Source organism: Phallusia mammillata, chromosome 6 (assembly GCF_965637545.1).
Source record: "Phallusia mammillata chromosome 6, kaPhaMamm4.hap1.1, whole genome shotgun sequence".
In the NCBI taxonomy this organism is placed as follows: Eukaryota; Metazoa; Chordata; class Ascidiacea; order Phlebobranchia; family Ascidiidae; genus Phallusia; species Phallusia mammillata.
This window is the reverse complement of record NC_137257.1, coordinates 7,138,225-7,154,516: the sequence shown is the minus strand read 5'-3', so window position 1 is coordinate 7,154,516 and position 16,292 is coordinate 7,138,225.

Below are 16,292 nucleotides of genomic sequence, written 5' to 3'. Positions count from 1 at the left end.
TAAATAAAGTCTCATACCATAAAGCAGCAATGCTTAAAACAGTTACTCACAGTACTTTCCAAAGTATCCTGCTGAACACACACAGAAATATTCTGCTGTCCCATCAACAGAAGTACTTTCGTATTTACAAACATTGTTAACACATTCGTTAATGTCTGAATTAAAACAAACCACCTCATACGAAAATACACAAATCCTTCATAAGGACTAGACCTAAAAATCTTTTGATTTGGGAGTCTTAAATTTAAATCTTAACTTTTTGTAATTGCTTAATCAACAAGTGTTTCTTAGAAGTGGATAATAAAGCAGCCGACTGAATGGAAAGATCAAAATATCCTTGTCAGAAAACATACTTGTAAAAGTAAAGGCGCCTTTTGACGCTGAATCTGATTTGCTTTTAACGACGTTTAAAGTGAATCCTGTGTAGGAACTTTGACCCAACGTGGTGTAAATTATCACCATTCCTCCTTTGTCTAAATCTAAAAGAAATCGTGTTTATGTGTCAGCATTTGCAAAAGACGCGCTTGAAACTTCATTTTACTGTTATAAATGACTACAAATGCACATTTCAAAAACTCAAAAGTTCGTGTAGTAAATAATTTCGTCGAAAAAAAATGACTATCAATACTTTATCGCTTGGGTGTGGTTGGTAAGATGAACATTTCCATTATTGATTGCGACACACCTGGTAACGCTCCAGCATGCACAGCAGCTCTACACACAGATGACTTGTCGCTGTAGATTCCCGAGCCGTGCATGGTTACTCCTCTGCAATACGCTGGACACTTTACCTGCGTGACCAGAGTTGACGAGTCTCCCTGGGTTGAGCATGTCACTGCAAGGAATCAATTATCAATAGGTGCTGTTCGTTTGTTTATTCATTTAGTCTTGACAAAATACTGGTCAAAACGCAACATGTTGGCAGTTTCTTTACTCCCCTGTAGCGAATATTGCGTTTACCCGGGCTTCGGTAAACAACCACTGGCCCACCACCGCCTGTGAACAAAATACAATACTTGTCTGGGTTCCTTATAAAGCATATTTGTATGACGTTAAATGAACCGAACCGTTTTTCAGAACCTAAAATCAATTGAGAGTTGTCTCTCACTCATCTCAAGGCGTTTGTCTCCCTGTTTTGCGATAAACCGCTACAGGCACTGACTTATAATTGTTAGGCAACAACAGGGTTTCGACCCATTAGGTCTCATCAGTGCAGCTGGTGACAGGAGATGGGGCGTATTGGCTAGTGTTGCTAATGGGGTTGTTCAGCCGAATCAAAAATTCCGCTAGGTGGCAGCACCTTCCGGCCATACAATGCGTTGGTTTATGCTGGAGACAATAGCAAAAAACATATATCGGCAAGCTTCGCAGGTGTTTGGGGTGAATTTTTGTGGTCTAAATGTATGTTACGAATAAATGGACTATTATTCTTGTTATCTAAGATAAGTTTGTATAAACTGCAGGTTCAATATGCATATTTCAGCTAAAATTCAGTGAGTTCTTCCCGCAAACCGCTGCAGGGTAGATGAAGCATCATCCCATCATGTAATTATTTTCTGTTGCATGTGCGTGATTTTAAACAATTCCTTTATGGAAACTTGTACTATAACAGTATTATTGGAATGTCATTATAGTTGTATGTACAGGTTGTGAATGTAGGAGCACAGTACAACTTTTTCCTGACAAGAAGTTGCTTTTACAAAAAAATGACGTAAAATTGCAATTAACAGAGAAACTGTATTAGATACATTTTGGAGGCCAAACTTAAGCTCTTTAATCATCTAATATGAAGACTTGAAGTTACTGAAACATTCGCAACATCAAGCAAGCAAGATTTGACAAACAAACTATATATCCTTCTATATTTCCACTTGGGAAAGCAAAAGAAGGAAATTTGAAATGTACTGGCTGGGTGTTATACCAACCAAATAGAGATGTCATATTGGCAGTAAATAGTACAACGAAGTAACATCAGTTGCAAATGATTCCATTGCTTGCATCCAAATGCATTGTTGCTTGTACAAACAGCTAGCAAATTAAAGATGTAACTTTCGACAGTATTTTTTTCAAAAATGGCAACAATACAGAATGACACTGAATGTGAGTTTCAAGTACTTTACCTGTTTTTAATTGAAAATTTAACTATGAATATAATGTTTCAGTTTAAGTTCAAAGATATATCAACTGATCTTTACCGTCACTCGGTTTGACAAAATAAATATTACCAAGATATGTGTATCTTATTTGGCACATCTAAAGAAAGAATTAAGATTTTTTTCTGGTTAGATCAGATTTATATTATTGACAGCTAAATTAACTGAATAAATAACCATCTTCCAAAGTAGTAAATCACCAGAGGCTGCTATCCTATGTGAACCAAAAGATTCTAAAATGGTAAAAAAATGATTTCACAAGATCTTTCGATTCATTGTATTTGTAAACACACACCCACAATATGTCAACGAATTGCGTGATATATATTAACTTGGAATGAACAAACACTTTGTTGTTGATAAACATTTAAATGCTTGCAATGTAGCTCAGGTTGCAAAGAATTTTGCAATTATTGGCAATGCACCAAACAAAACAATATACAAATACTGTTTTAAATATTGATGTAAAAGTCACCAAATATGTAGGCAATAAAAAGCATGCAATGCTTTTATAGTTGTTACAATTAGACTTTTTGGCAGTAGAATAGCAAGAAAATTATTGTAGCAAATTCTTTGAAATGCTGCATTCCAATTTTGACACTTTCTCCCATGGGTTGCTCAGAAAGTCCCACTATAGCATCATAAGTTGAAGCCAAACAGGACATGTGCAATCAGCTCCTCTTTTGGGGTTTTGCCTATTTCTCTTTCAAATTAACAATTTTCCTTGTTTAATACAACCTATATATCTCTACAACAACAGAAAGGTGTGGAATTATGATCTGCACAAATGTATCAGTATACTGACTTATAAGTAAATAAATCAACACCTCGAGCATTTAATTCTTCACAGCGATATACCATATATTGTCAACATTTGTTGACTTTGGGTCATAGATGTATATTTACATGTTGTTTGGAACGATACTCACTGTATTATCATAACATAGCTTAACTCAACTCCTGCAATAATACACTCAAGAATCAGATACTAGCAAGTACCCTCAAGAACCAGATCTAGCAAGTGATTGTTCGCTAATCGCTAGTCACTAAAAAGGCATGAATTAACACAAAAGAACATGGTACAAATCATGTAAATTATCAACAAACATCTGTATTTACAATATAAATATATTTTAAAAGCAAAACTAACAACCATTTTTCTCACAAACATGACCCAGACATTTTTTCAAATTACCTTCTGGACAGGTGTAACTGGCATGACATGCGCGAAATTATCAAGTAATTACTCTTTTTCTTTAGTATTTTTTCCGTTTATTTTTGCAAGTTCTTAAAATAGTTGAAATATGTTTCACAATAATAACTTAAGTTGTGGGAAACATGTGGTATTAAACCTAAAAAAACGTCAAGAAAATGTGACTGTTTCCATTGTTAAGCACGACGCGCGAAGCCTCTATAGGAGGAACGTGGCGGCACCTAGTGGATGAACAACCCCATTGCTATGAAACCGTAATCCATTTCCATCTTAATGAAAAACTAACTGGCTGTTCTATGCAAAACTAAGCTTTCACTTTGAAACTTTACACCATCAATCCACTGGTCCTGCATTGTAGCTAGACATATTGGACCCCTGGAGTAAATTCTGTTCCCGCATAAGTTTGAGTATTGCCTCCAACAGTCGGCTGGGCAGATAACATAGGTGATGGAATGTTCCAGATCGGAAAACTGCGTGTCACAAGTCACTAAAAATCAGTGGCGGCTCGTGCCTAAAATTTGTGGGGGTGCTGCCCCCAAAAATTTTAGCCTTTACGGAACATATATAAGTTGGCAATATATTGAAAAGCTACATTTCTAGTTTCCTAGCCATTGTTTTGTGCAGAAAAACAAGTAATACAAATCTTAATTAGCAACTCCATTGTGACGTAATTTTTGTTACGCAATAATGTACACGAGTGTAAACAGCAGACGGCGTCATCTGTGTATTTTGTTTACACAGCGACGGGCCAAACACAATAACATGCAGTAATAATGTGAAAAACAAAAACACACGTGGCACAGCTTCGAAACGAAGCAGTTGTAAATACGGTAAAACACAACAGGAATATAGAAAAAAAAGTGATAGAAATAATAGATATAGATGAGTCGAAAAAGGTCGAAGTATTTCAGTTCGACAACAAAGATTGTCATGTTTCATTTAAGTAAATTTGGTCACAGTCAGCGTTTTCAACATATTGTATGACACTTCACAGATTATTGTCACACAAAAAAACTAGCCATACAGCTTTTTATTGGTATCATAACTAACAAATTTAACAACCACATTACATTGGTTTCAGAACTTGTTCATTTGAACATCTTTTCTTGAAGAACTTGTTCATTTAAACATCTTTCTTGAATTTTTGTGTACAGAGTATTAATTGTATTTTAGTTTCTTAACTGCTATAATTGCTGCTTGCTGGCAAATAGCTTATAATTCCTTTTTTAAGTGCTAAATGCTCTCACTTAAATTTAAACCATTGCAGCGTTTGCAAAGCTGACTCCGGTTAATAACTGAGCATAGCACAGACTTAAGTATCTACTTCACGAGTTTTATTACAAGCAACATAACAAACAGACGAACACAGATAACTTACTTTTACAAGTTCAACGTAACATCAAGTTGACGAGCGATTCGTACATTAAGCGAATAATGACAGAATATAATATTCGCACTTTGACCAGAATTTTAACGGTTGAAAGATAGAATCAGAATTGGAATGGAAATGGAAACAGAATTAGAATGAATCTCAATGTTTGTGGTCCGATATTTATACTCAAAAAATTCGATAGCGATCTTGATTGAACAACAGATGATGAAACCCGAGAGATAAGAAATTGGACACACGGGGATTAGAAATTAATGTACCAAAGTCATTACGCTTGATTAACTCAAGGTTAATAGGGTCGTCCAAAAAGGGAAAAAATATAAATTACAAGAAGCAATCTCGAGAAAAGAACAGATGTTTGCTGATTAATCCGGAGAGACCACGTGATTTGAACACGTGATTTGATGCAGAACTTCCCTCGTCGAATAATGTTTTCCGTTAATTTGCCGGATGTGTTTTACGCTGTTTCAACTCCCGGACGAATCTCCGTTGTTCACCTTGTTTTGTCTGAAAAATCTTACAAACCGCTTGGTTGAAGGCCCTAACTAAGCCCTAACAAAAACATCTAACATATAAGGGATATGATGACATTTAGTATATGCGGGACATAAAAACATATTGGACATTTCTTTACAACCTTTAATCCCACATGACACAACATCTAGGATTTATATAACAATGTTAATTTATTTGCATTTCGTCACGTGTCTCTAGTTTCGAATTCTGTAAGAGAAAATCAACCGAGTCTTAGTACTTTGCAGATTTAAGGTTTTTTTACGGGTTTTTTTTAGGCGTGGGCTCTTGTGATTGGCTCGTAAAAATTGGCAAATGGCTTGGCCACTGCTTTGGACACGCGACGCTATTATAAGTGGTTGTGCATGCGTTTCGCGGTCAAGTCGCTTGTTGTGTGTCACCAATGCGAAAAGAACTCGGTAGGTAAACTCTTGACAAGTTTTTTTGGGGATATTTTGCGCCTACCGTTCAAATGCTAGGTGTTTTATTTACAGCCTGCGATAGGACTGTTTTGCATTGAGGCGTTCGTAGCGCCTAGCGACTTATTGTTTGTTGGAACACGAGATGAAAACTCGTCCGCTCAAGGAGCGTGGTTGCGTTATTAGAACGCGTCCGCAATAAAATGCGGTGCCCAAAAGCGTCTGCTATCACCTGTTTTACCGTTTTTTAAACTTCTGCTTTATTTCCGTTCGACACGTTGATCAATTAATCAATAAAAAGTGTATTATCGTTTTGGGACGGTGGACAATAAGCAAATCTAAAATCATTTTTATAGTCTGTCCTTAATATTACGACATATAACATCAAAGGTGCATTGCCATGTCCGATAAATTTTCATGTCAATTTTTCAGCCATATCCGTATAATTCAGGTCATATCCGATATAATTCATATCAGTTTAGGATATTTCATGTCAGTTATAATTCATGTCAGTAAACTTATCCGCGTCCGGCGGGGTTTCAAAATCAATAAATCGAATCTCTTACCTTTTATTAGTATTTCGTCCTTCGTAGCCGTACTAGCATAGGCCTACTAGACATTTCGTATCACTATAATTCAACTCCAATAAGATTCTCATTCTGAAATTCAAAACGTTAAAGCTGCCACGACGTTGCGGCGCTAATAGTTAGTGAAGCAGACTGACCTGTCAATTATTAGAGAACGGGTCAAACTAGAAATTATGCTCGTGCAAGAATGAAAACAAATTATAAAACAATCTACACCCTATGTTGTCAAGGACCTTGTATCGTTATGCGGGTTTGTGAAAATGATAAGATACGTGGTTGCCTTGTTTAAAATACAGCGCCCGCAAGCTGTATACCTCAGTGAGTCGAGGATTTCTACGTTAAATCAGACACGTAGATTATTCTACAATCGTATCAAACGTACCCTTTACATACTTCTTAGTAAAAGTTATAGTTAATGACACGGTACAGTAGTTTTTCACCAGTAAGCTTAGCAAGTGCAAGGCAAGTGGCGTGAAATGTATACTATAACATAACCCCATAAATAAGTGATCAGGCGTTAAACTTAAATGTAAAAACATAACGTATCGTTAGGCGTGACTTAGTAACATAAAATGTACACAACAAAGTAAAACTTAAACTTACCGAATTAGCCTTTGAATTTTGTACTTTTCTTTGGCCTTCAATCTTGAATAGAATAAGATGCAGCCTTGTTGGCTAAAACTCCTGAAAAACTTACTTGACATGATTAATAGAGTTAGAACTATGCTTAGTTGATACGCTATTGTTTTAGTAGCTTTCATATTTGACAGTTAATTTCTCAGAAGGTTACTTTTGAAAAAGACTATGCGCAGTTATTTTTTCAGAAGGTTTAAAAGTTGCGTGTACGTTAAATCACGAGAGGGCGAACCAATTTTGCAGCGTTTGCAAAGCTGACTCCGGTTAATAACTGAGCATAGCACAGACTTAAGTATCTACTTCACGAGTTTTATTACAAGCAACATAACAAACAGACGAACACAGATAACTTACTTTTACAAGTTCAACGTAACATCAAGTTGACGAGCGATTCGTACATTAAGCGAATAATGACAGAATATAATATTCGCACTTTGACCAGAATTTTAACGGTTGAAAGATAGAATCAGAATTGGAATGGAAATGGAAACAGAATTAGAATGAATCTCAATGTTTGTGGTCCGATATTTATACTCAAAAAATTCGATAGCGATCTTGATTGAACAACAGATGATGAAACCCGAGAGATAAGAAATTGGACACACGGGGATTAGAAATCAATGTACCAAAGTCATTACGCTTGATTAACTCAAGGTTAATAGGGTCGTCCAAAAAGGGAAAAAATATAAATTACAAAAAGCAATCTCGAGAAAAGAACAGATGTTTGCTGATTAATCCGGAGAGACCACGTGATTTGAACACGTGATTTGATGCACCATATTATTAAATCTTGTGCTTCCTTTTTACAACCAAAATGAATCATGAAGTTATAGTTTGGGCGTGATAATTGATAGCTTCTTCCTTAATCCCAAATGATAACTAAGAAACTGTTTTTATATTTAGTACTAGCACTGCAAGTCCAAGTCTTTTGGAAATATTGGTGTTCCTCAGAAAAATTTGCATCTTTTTCAGTGTTAAAAAGAACTGCTTTGCCTTTGAAGAAATCATGGAAACAGCAAAAAGGATTTTTCATCCTAGTAGTTTCACTTGTCAAAACATCATCTAGATCAGGGTTGTCCAAAGCCTGGCCCGCGGGCCGCATGCGGCCCGCGACCTCCTTCAATGCGGCCCGCCGCCTCTTCTAGAAAACTTTTAAAAATTACCGTATATCTTCGCATATAAGCCGACCCTAGAAAAACAACCTTAAAATGGTAAATTTATAAAAATCCGCATATAAGTGACATAACAACCAAGTATGAATACAATGGTAAAGAGGCATTGTTATTGTTTATTACGTAACTTAAATTTCTGCCTCGTACGTCTTATGCTAGTTTTCAACAGTTTAGCCTAACCCTAACCGGTACAATGTAGCCTTTGAAAATGAGAAAAGTTTATCTCGAAACGTCAGGCATTTGTAAATAAAATGTTTTCTGCAATATTGGCTGTGTGCTTTATGCTGAGAATATTCTTTATAATTTCAGTTTTACTTAATCCTCCATTACATTCTGTTTTATTCTTTCTTTTCAGACTTAGTGCCACATTTTTTACGATGGCTCAGAAAAGAAAAATCTCTGATGAAAAACGTAAATTCAAGGATAGTTGGGAATTGAGATTCCTGGTGAAAGAACAAAGTGGTCGAGTTTTATGTTTAATTTGTAATGAAATGATATCTGTTATGAAAGAGTACAATGTACAACGACACTACAGCACTCTTCATGTCACTGGCTATGATAAATACACTGGTGAGGCGCGGCGAGCCCTACTCAATGATCTCAAATCAAACCTGCATAAGCGTCAAGAACACATGTTTCAATTAGTGAAGCCTTCGTCTTCTACAACCATTGCTTCTTATGATGTATCACTTTTGATGGCTAAATCCAAAAAGGCATTCTCTGACGGTGATCTCATTAAGCGATGTGCAATAGCTATGGGAAAGGCCATGGGCTTTAACGATGCAGCTCGTGGGTTTGAAAAAATTCCACTCTCGCATCAAACTGTTGCTAGACGTGTTGAAGAGCTTAGCAATTTCGTTCAGGAGAAGGTCATGAATCAAATTCAGCAGTGTGTTTATTTTTCTCTCGCTCTTGATGAAAGCACAGATATAAGGGATGTCAGCCAGTTGCTTGTCTTTATTAGAAGTATTGACTCACAGTTTAATGTCAGTGAGGAGTTACTCGGCTTACTCCCACTTTTTACCACTACGAAAGGATCTGATATTTATGAAGCGCTGAATTCTTTAGTGAGCAAGTATGGTGGATTTCAGAAATGCTCTTGCATCGTTACAGATGGTGCCAAATCAATGACTGGAGCTAAAAGAGGGGTTATAGGGTACTTGAGAGATGCTGGAGTCGACTGCCCAATGCTTCATTGCATTATTCATCAAGAATCGTTATCTAGTCGCTGTATACGTTTATCTGATGTGATGCAGCATGTAATGAAAATTATTAATTTCATTAGAGGCGGTAATAAAGCGCTGAGACATCGTCTATTTGTTGATTTCTTGAAAGATTTGGATACAGAATTTTCTGACGTTTCACTCCATTCTACTGTTCGTTGGCTTAGTGCTGGGAAATGTTTGCAGCAGTTCTTCAGTCTGCGTAATGAGATTCTAAACTTTTTTTTTTTTTTTGGGGGGGGGTTTAAAGGTTTATTGCAAGACGTCAACTTTCTGAAAGGTCTAGCATTTTTCATGGATATTACTCAGCATCTGAATAAGCTCAATTTAAGTTTACAGGGTAGGAATCAAACAATTGCTTCTCTGTATGGTTTCATAGATGGCTTCCGCAAAAAATTATGTCTCTTCAAAAGTAATCTGCAAAGTAACATTCTGATTCACTTTCCAAGTTGTGACGTTATTTCTAAAGAAATAGAGGACAATAACTTCTGCTGCTTTGTTGAAACTCTTGATACCCTGATTGAAGACTTCAACAAGCGATTTCAAGATTTCCGGCACCTTGAGAAAAACTTCAATGTAGTCAATGCTCCGCTGACTATAACTATATCAGAAGCCGATGACGATTTGCAGCTTGAATTGTGTGACTTGCAAAGTGACCAGTTTTTATTAAGCAAAGCTACACTGCCAATCACTCAATTTTGGCCTCTTCTTTCTGAAGAGCATTATCCTAATTTACGCCGTTTTGGATTGCACTTGCTGTCAATGTTTGGCAGTACCTACCTTTGTGAAGCAGCATTTTCCGCAATGAAGTCGATTAAATCCAAAGAGAGGAATCTACTTAAACAAACATCTCTCGAAGCCTCCCTTCGTTTAGCCTTAACCTCAGTTGACATTGACACAAAGGAGCTGGCTTCCAAAATACAGGCACACCCATCTCACTGAATTTTAAGTAAACTGTACCGTTTTACGTACTTCCTTAAATATTTTTTACGAATAAATTTATGGTTTATTCTTATTCATACTTGTCAGTTATTTTTAAGGTTTCCTGGTCTACTGACGTTGCTCAAAATTTCCAAAACTCTCTTATTCGTAGTATTCACATCTTAGCTTCTTTAATCTATTCCCCAATATGTTTTTATGATAAATATAAAGATTCATTTACACATATACGTGTTTTACTTTACATCTAGTACGGTGAGACAGTGTATAAGAGGAAAAATGTCAACTGCGGCCCGCGATCTAATTTCCTTGCCGAATGCGTCCCGCGTCCCATAAAGTTTGGACAACCCTGATCTAGATTATTTTCAAAGTAATCATGAACATCAGATCTACAGAAACATTTTCATTTGAGTAACTAGCTTTTCTTTGTCAACAATAGGATGTGCTTGGTGTCACTACTATCTTGTCTGTAGAATGTTCATTCTTAAGAAACACTTCCTGTGAAGCAATTTAGCAGCTACTGTTTAGACAAACAGTACATGTCCATTACATCAATACACATGATTGCACTTGGTTGCAAATACTGTCCACATGGTGTGTTAAGAAATCCACACTTTAAATTGTCTTCAATCAGGTATTTTAAAATTCCTGTTGCTTCTGCAGTTGTTTGTTCTGCATTTGATATTGCCTGAATTTCAGTGAGGCATTTAACTTCACAGTCACAAATTTAATTTTTCTTTGGTAGCATTAAGAACTAAAACTGAGTATTTTTTGTTGTTGCTTATTCCTGCATGACATTGGAGTAGCAGATGTTTTGTCCCATACTTTCATAAAACTTTTTAATTCAGTTATTTATTATAAAGGTTAATTGTGACTTTTCAAGGTGTTAGATGACCTTTTTTTCTTTTTCAAGGTGTTAGATACACTTATTTAATTCAATGATAACTGTAAAAACTGAAATATTACAGTCATTTTTAAAAAGTCACGACTAACAGTCAAACAATAACTTTAATGATAGCAAAATAATTATTTAACTGCACTCACTGTCGAACTCAAAAATACAGTACACGGGTTTGGCTTTGGAGCTCACTGACGCGAAGCAGACAACTCAACTAGCGCTACGTCACGGGAGGGGCTGCGCGAGCCACAGCCCCTCTCGCCTATTTCGCCTGGCATGTAGCTTTTCCAAGTGCGCATGCGCACAACTAAAAACGTCATGAAACGTCACGAAACTGGAGCTGCAGCTCCGCGATAGATAACTTATTATTATTATTTTTTACATTTTTAAATATTACAAAATTTTTATTATTTTTATTTTAATAAAATGCCGATTAATGCCATAAAAACTATTCTTAGTATACAATGATCAAACATAAAAACTATATGTAAAGAATGTTTTGTATAACAACTTGGAATAGGAATGTCAAGTAAAAATACTGGGGGTGCTGCAGCTCCGTAGCCTCCTCGCACGAGCCGCCCCTGCTAAAAATAGACTTTTGTAGTGTTTTGTTTTACAATGAATGCCAGAATTTTTCTATTTGATGGTAAATTACGCAACAAACGGTTTGTCAAATCCATTTCACGCACCTTCGAATCCTTTGCTGTTTTGTGGCAGGACCAAAACGATGACCAACATAAGCTGTTCATTTTTTATCAACATTTTGGTAACTTTGATTAAACTATGCATACTGTCATCCATACCGCGTTTTTGATAAAGCGGTGCTTACGTTGTTTACCTAGGGTCCTAAACCATTAAAAACCAAACCAAAAATACGTAAAAAGCAACATGCTTTACATTTCAAACGTTCCGGCGAATGCTCATGGCATCATTAGCGTTATTTTCACCATTAAACTTATAAACAGATTCGTTTATTGTGTTACATTTTAGTAAAGCATGTTGCTTTTTACGTCTTTTTGGTTAGGTTTCTAATCCATTACATTTTAGTAAAACCAAATTTGACCAATGTCGTCAAAGAGTGCATAGACCACTCGTATAACTAAAAGGAACACTTTGCTATTACACACAGTGCTTTATTCTGCAGTATCGATGTTGATAACGTTATGGGTTTTTTTATGCATTCGTGTTTCGAAGTCCTTTACCGGACGTCATTGTCGATACGAGTGACGTTGATAATAATCAATAAAAAAACTTCCTCAAAAACGTGTGACGGTAATAATGTAAGTGCTTTTAAAATGACTTGTTCTAGGTTAACTACATGATTCCGTCTTGTCTCTGTGTGTCATATCGCTTCGAATATAACGGATAAATTGTTCGTTCATTAAGTCTACCGAATCATACAAAGTTTGCAATACACCCATTTTGTTAATCCCTTGGTTTAGGTTTCTTTGTTCTAGTGTCACGCTTTATTCACGCAGTCTTTTCCTCGCCGCATTTTCCACATCAATGATTGTTGCTCCCAGGTGTGCCGGTTAACCTTGTAAAATTGTGCAAGCCTGTGATTGGTCAACGGCCCGCAGACCTGGTTTCGTTTTGCACGTGTTGAACAAGAACGAGACAGTCTTCTCTTGGGCGTCTCGTGAACGGTTGTTTTAGTGCAGTGGTTCTCAAAGTATGGGTCGCGACCCAAACATGGGTCGCGCAGGGTCAAAAATGGGTCGCGCTATGGTGATTCAGTTCTGCCCAAACGAACTTTTTCATTTCATTTTTAAAGTATTTTTATTCTCCATCATGACTGAATTATTGCATCATAAGCATTTTATGAGGCTTCATCTCAGTAATATTGCATTATAAGTGGTTTTTCTGAGAGTTTTGATGGCGCAGTATAACCATAGCCAAGTTAAGCATCACTCAAACCAATCATTACCGCATACCGACAATTACCTTTCAATTTTACTGTTGCGCACATGGCGATTGTAACGTCATAGCACGGGTAATAATAGAACAAGTTAATCATGTGAAACTGAACCTGGAGATGCAACAGTTAGCGTTCAAGGATGTACAAGGAAAAAATAAAATTTTTGTTGTTTAAGACTTGGGTCGTGAGATGCTCATAAAGCTCAGATTTGGGTCGCGCTCCAAAAAGTTTGAGAACCACTGTTTTAGTGTCTTGGTTTTATGCATCTTTTATGTGTCGTGGTCGGTTTTACGTGGAGAGTTTTTGTGTAGTGGAGTTGTTGTAACGTCTCCGAGGTGTTGAAATAATATATAATATAATAAACTGTGAGACGCCCTTTTAGCAAAACCAGCAGTGTTGGGTAGATCCGGCTTTCGTGGTGAGCCGTTATTTTTACACACACACACACACACACACACACACACACACACACACACACACACACACACACACACACACACACACACACACACACACACACACACACACACACACACACACACACACACACACACACACACACACACACACACACACACACACACACACACACACACACACACACACACACACACACACACACACACACACACACACACACACACACACACACACACACACACACACACACACACACACACACACACACACACACACACACACACACACACACACACACACACACACACACACACACACACACACACACACACACACACACACACACACACACACACACACACACACACACACACACACACACACACACACACACACACACACACACACACACACACACACACACACACACACACACACACACACACACACACACACACACACACACACACACACACACACACACACACACACACACACACACACACACACACACACACACACACACACACACACACACACACACACACACACACACACACACACTAGATTTAAAATCCGGGTATTAGCAAGTTGCCGTAGATGCAGAATCACGTGAAAAAACTGCTTTTACGAGCCACGTCGGGTTATTCGAGTTCAATGTGATGCCCATAGGCTTGTGCAATGCTGCTGCAACGTTTCGGCGCCTTGTGCCTAATGGAATTGAATGGCGTGGTGCACTGACATATTTAGACGACATGATCGTCCATTCCAGAACATCTGAAGAACATATACATAGGCTTTCTGATGTTTTTGGGCGCATTAAATCCGCCGGGCTGACGTTAAAGCCGTCCAAGTGTTCAATCTTTAAATAAGAAGTTGACTTTCTAGGTCACGTTGTGTCCAAAGAAGGAATTCGCTGCGATCCAAGTAAAATCAAGGTAGTGTCACGGTGGCCCGTACCACGGGACGTTAAGGAGGTCAGGCAATTTTTAGGATTAACTTCCTATTATAGAAAGTTTATTAAAAACTATGCACAGATCGCTACCACACTCCACCGTCTGACGGAAAAGGGAAAGCGTTTCGGATGGGACGAGAAGTGCCAGCGGGCTTTTTCACTTCTAAAGGAGCATCTGACAACTTCTCCAATCTTGCGATATCCTGACTTCGGCAAACCATTCATCATTGACACTCACGCCTCGGATACAGCTGTGGGATGTGTGCTCTCACAAGAGACTGACGGGATGGAGTCTGTAGTGGCGTATGGCAGCCGAACCCTTAATCGCGCTGAACGAAATTATTCGACAACTCGTAAAGAATTACTCGCTGTAGTGTTTGCAACCAAGCTGTATCATTGCTACCTGCTTGGCAAAAGATTTTTACTTCGTACTGATCATGCTTCACTAAGATGGTTGTGGAGGTCCAGGGAACTGTATGGTCAGTGCGCCCGGTGGGTCGAGCACTTGTCGTCTTACGATTTTGTCATTTGTCACCGACCAGGTGATAAGCACCGCAATGCGGATGCTTTGTCGCGACTAAACGTCGAGGAAGAGGGTAGGGTTTTCCATACACGCTGGTCCAAAGTGCTTCGAATAACAAAACCGAAGAGATCAACGTCGTCGATTTCCATGCGTCAATCGGGTACAGCTGCGACGAACTGCAAGAGGAGCAAGCAACAGACTATGATTTGATGGAGGTGATGGCTCAAACGAGGTATGCGGCCAAAATGTAAATCCGTCAAACGAAAATCACTCACAATTCGACATTTTGGGTCTCGTTTTCCTGGGTTATTGTTGAAAGGGGGCATCTTATGCATTCGAGACGAAACAGCGGCACCGATCTCTGAAAAAGTCGTTTTACCCGCTAGTCTCAGGTGCCATGCTTTAGAGCAGGGCTTCCCAAACTGGGGGTCGCTTAACAAACTTGAGGGGTCGCAGAGAGCTGTACCAATTTTTGCAAAAAGTACTCACTACACTGGCGCAGAGTACGGGGGTGTGGGGGTGCCGCACACTCCCGGCCTTTACCTTCGTATAACGTCAAAATCGCAACTTTGTTCAAGTTACGTCGGTTTTATAACGTTTTCAGCCAAGCGCAAACGCGGTTGTTGTGACGCCATTGATCGAACAGACGTCGGTTGGAACGCAACAATTGCAATTGTTTTGAAATACACAGGCATTTTAATGCAGCAAGATAGAGTTGTAGACTAACGTTTAAGTGTTGTTTGGCGCAATAACTTTCTCTAATAAATAATAATCAATAAATTTATGATTTCCAAGCAGCGTTTAATATCCGTTTGCAAAGCACTGCAACGACCCAATGTTGGTCCAATGTGACCTCAGTTTAGGCGTCAACGAAACATGATTTGAAACATGAACTGCTTTTACTTTTTTTCCGCCCTAACAAATTACCTAAAACCAAAATCGTTGTTATAATTGCCGTATAAAGTAGTAGTGAACGTATAAAGTAGTAGTCTCCGAGTACCGGTAAGTTGTTTCTAGTTTTCGCTCGAATTAGGCGTTTTAATAAATACAACAAACGTATTTTTTGCGCTGTTTGTCATGTTATCCGTGAAGGGTCGCGAAAAATTTAAAGAGATTTAAAAGGGGTCGCAATCAAAAAAGTTTGGGAAGCCCTGCTTTAGAGCAGGGGTGTCAAACTCGTGAGGGTTCGAGGGCCACATTGCAGTTGGGAAGTTATGCCAAGGGCCGCATGTGATTTTTAATCTGGTTTTATACACTTAAACCAGGACTGCACAACTTTTTCGCTTCGACGGCCGTATTACAGATCCGTATTTCACCAACAGCCGCCAATTAC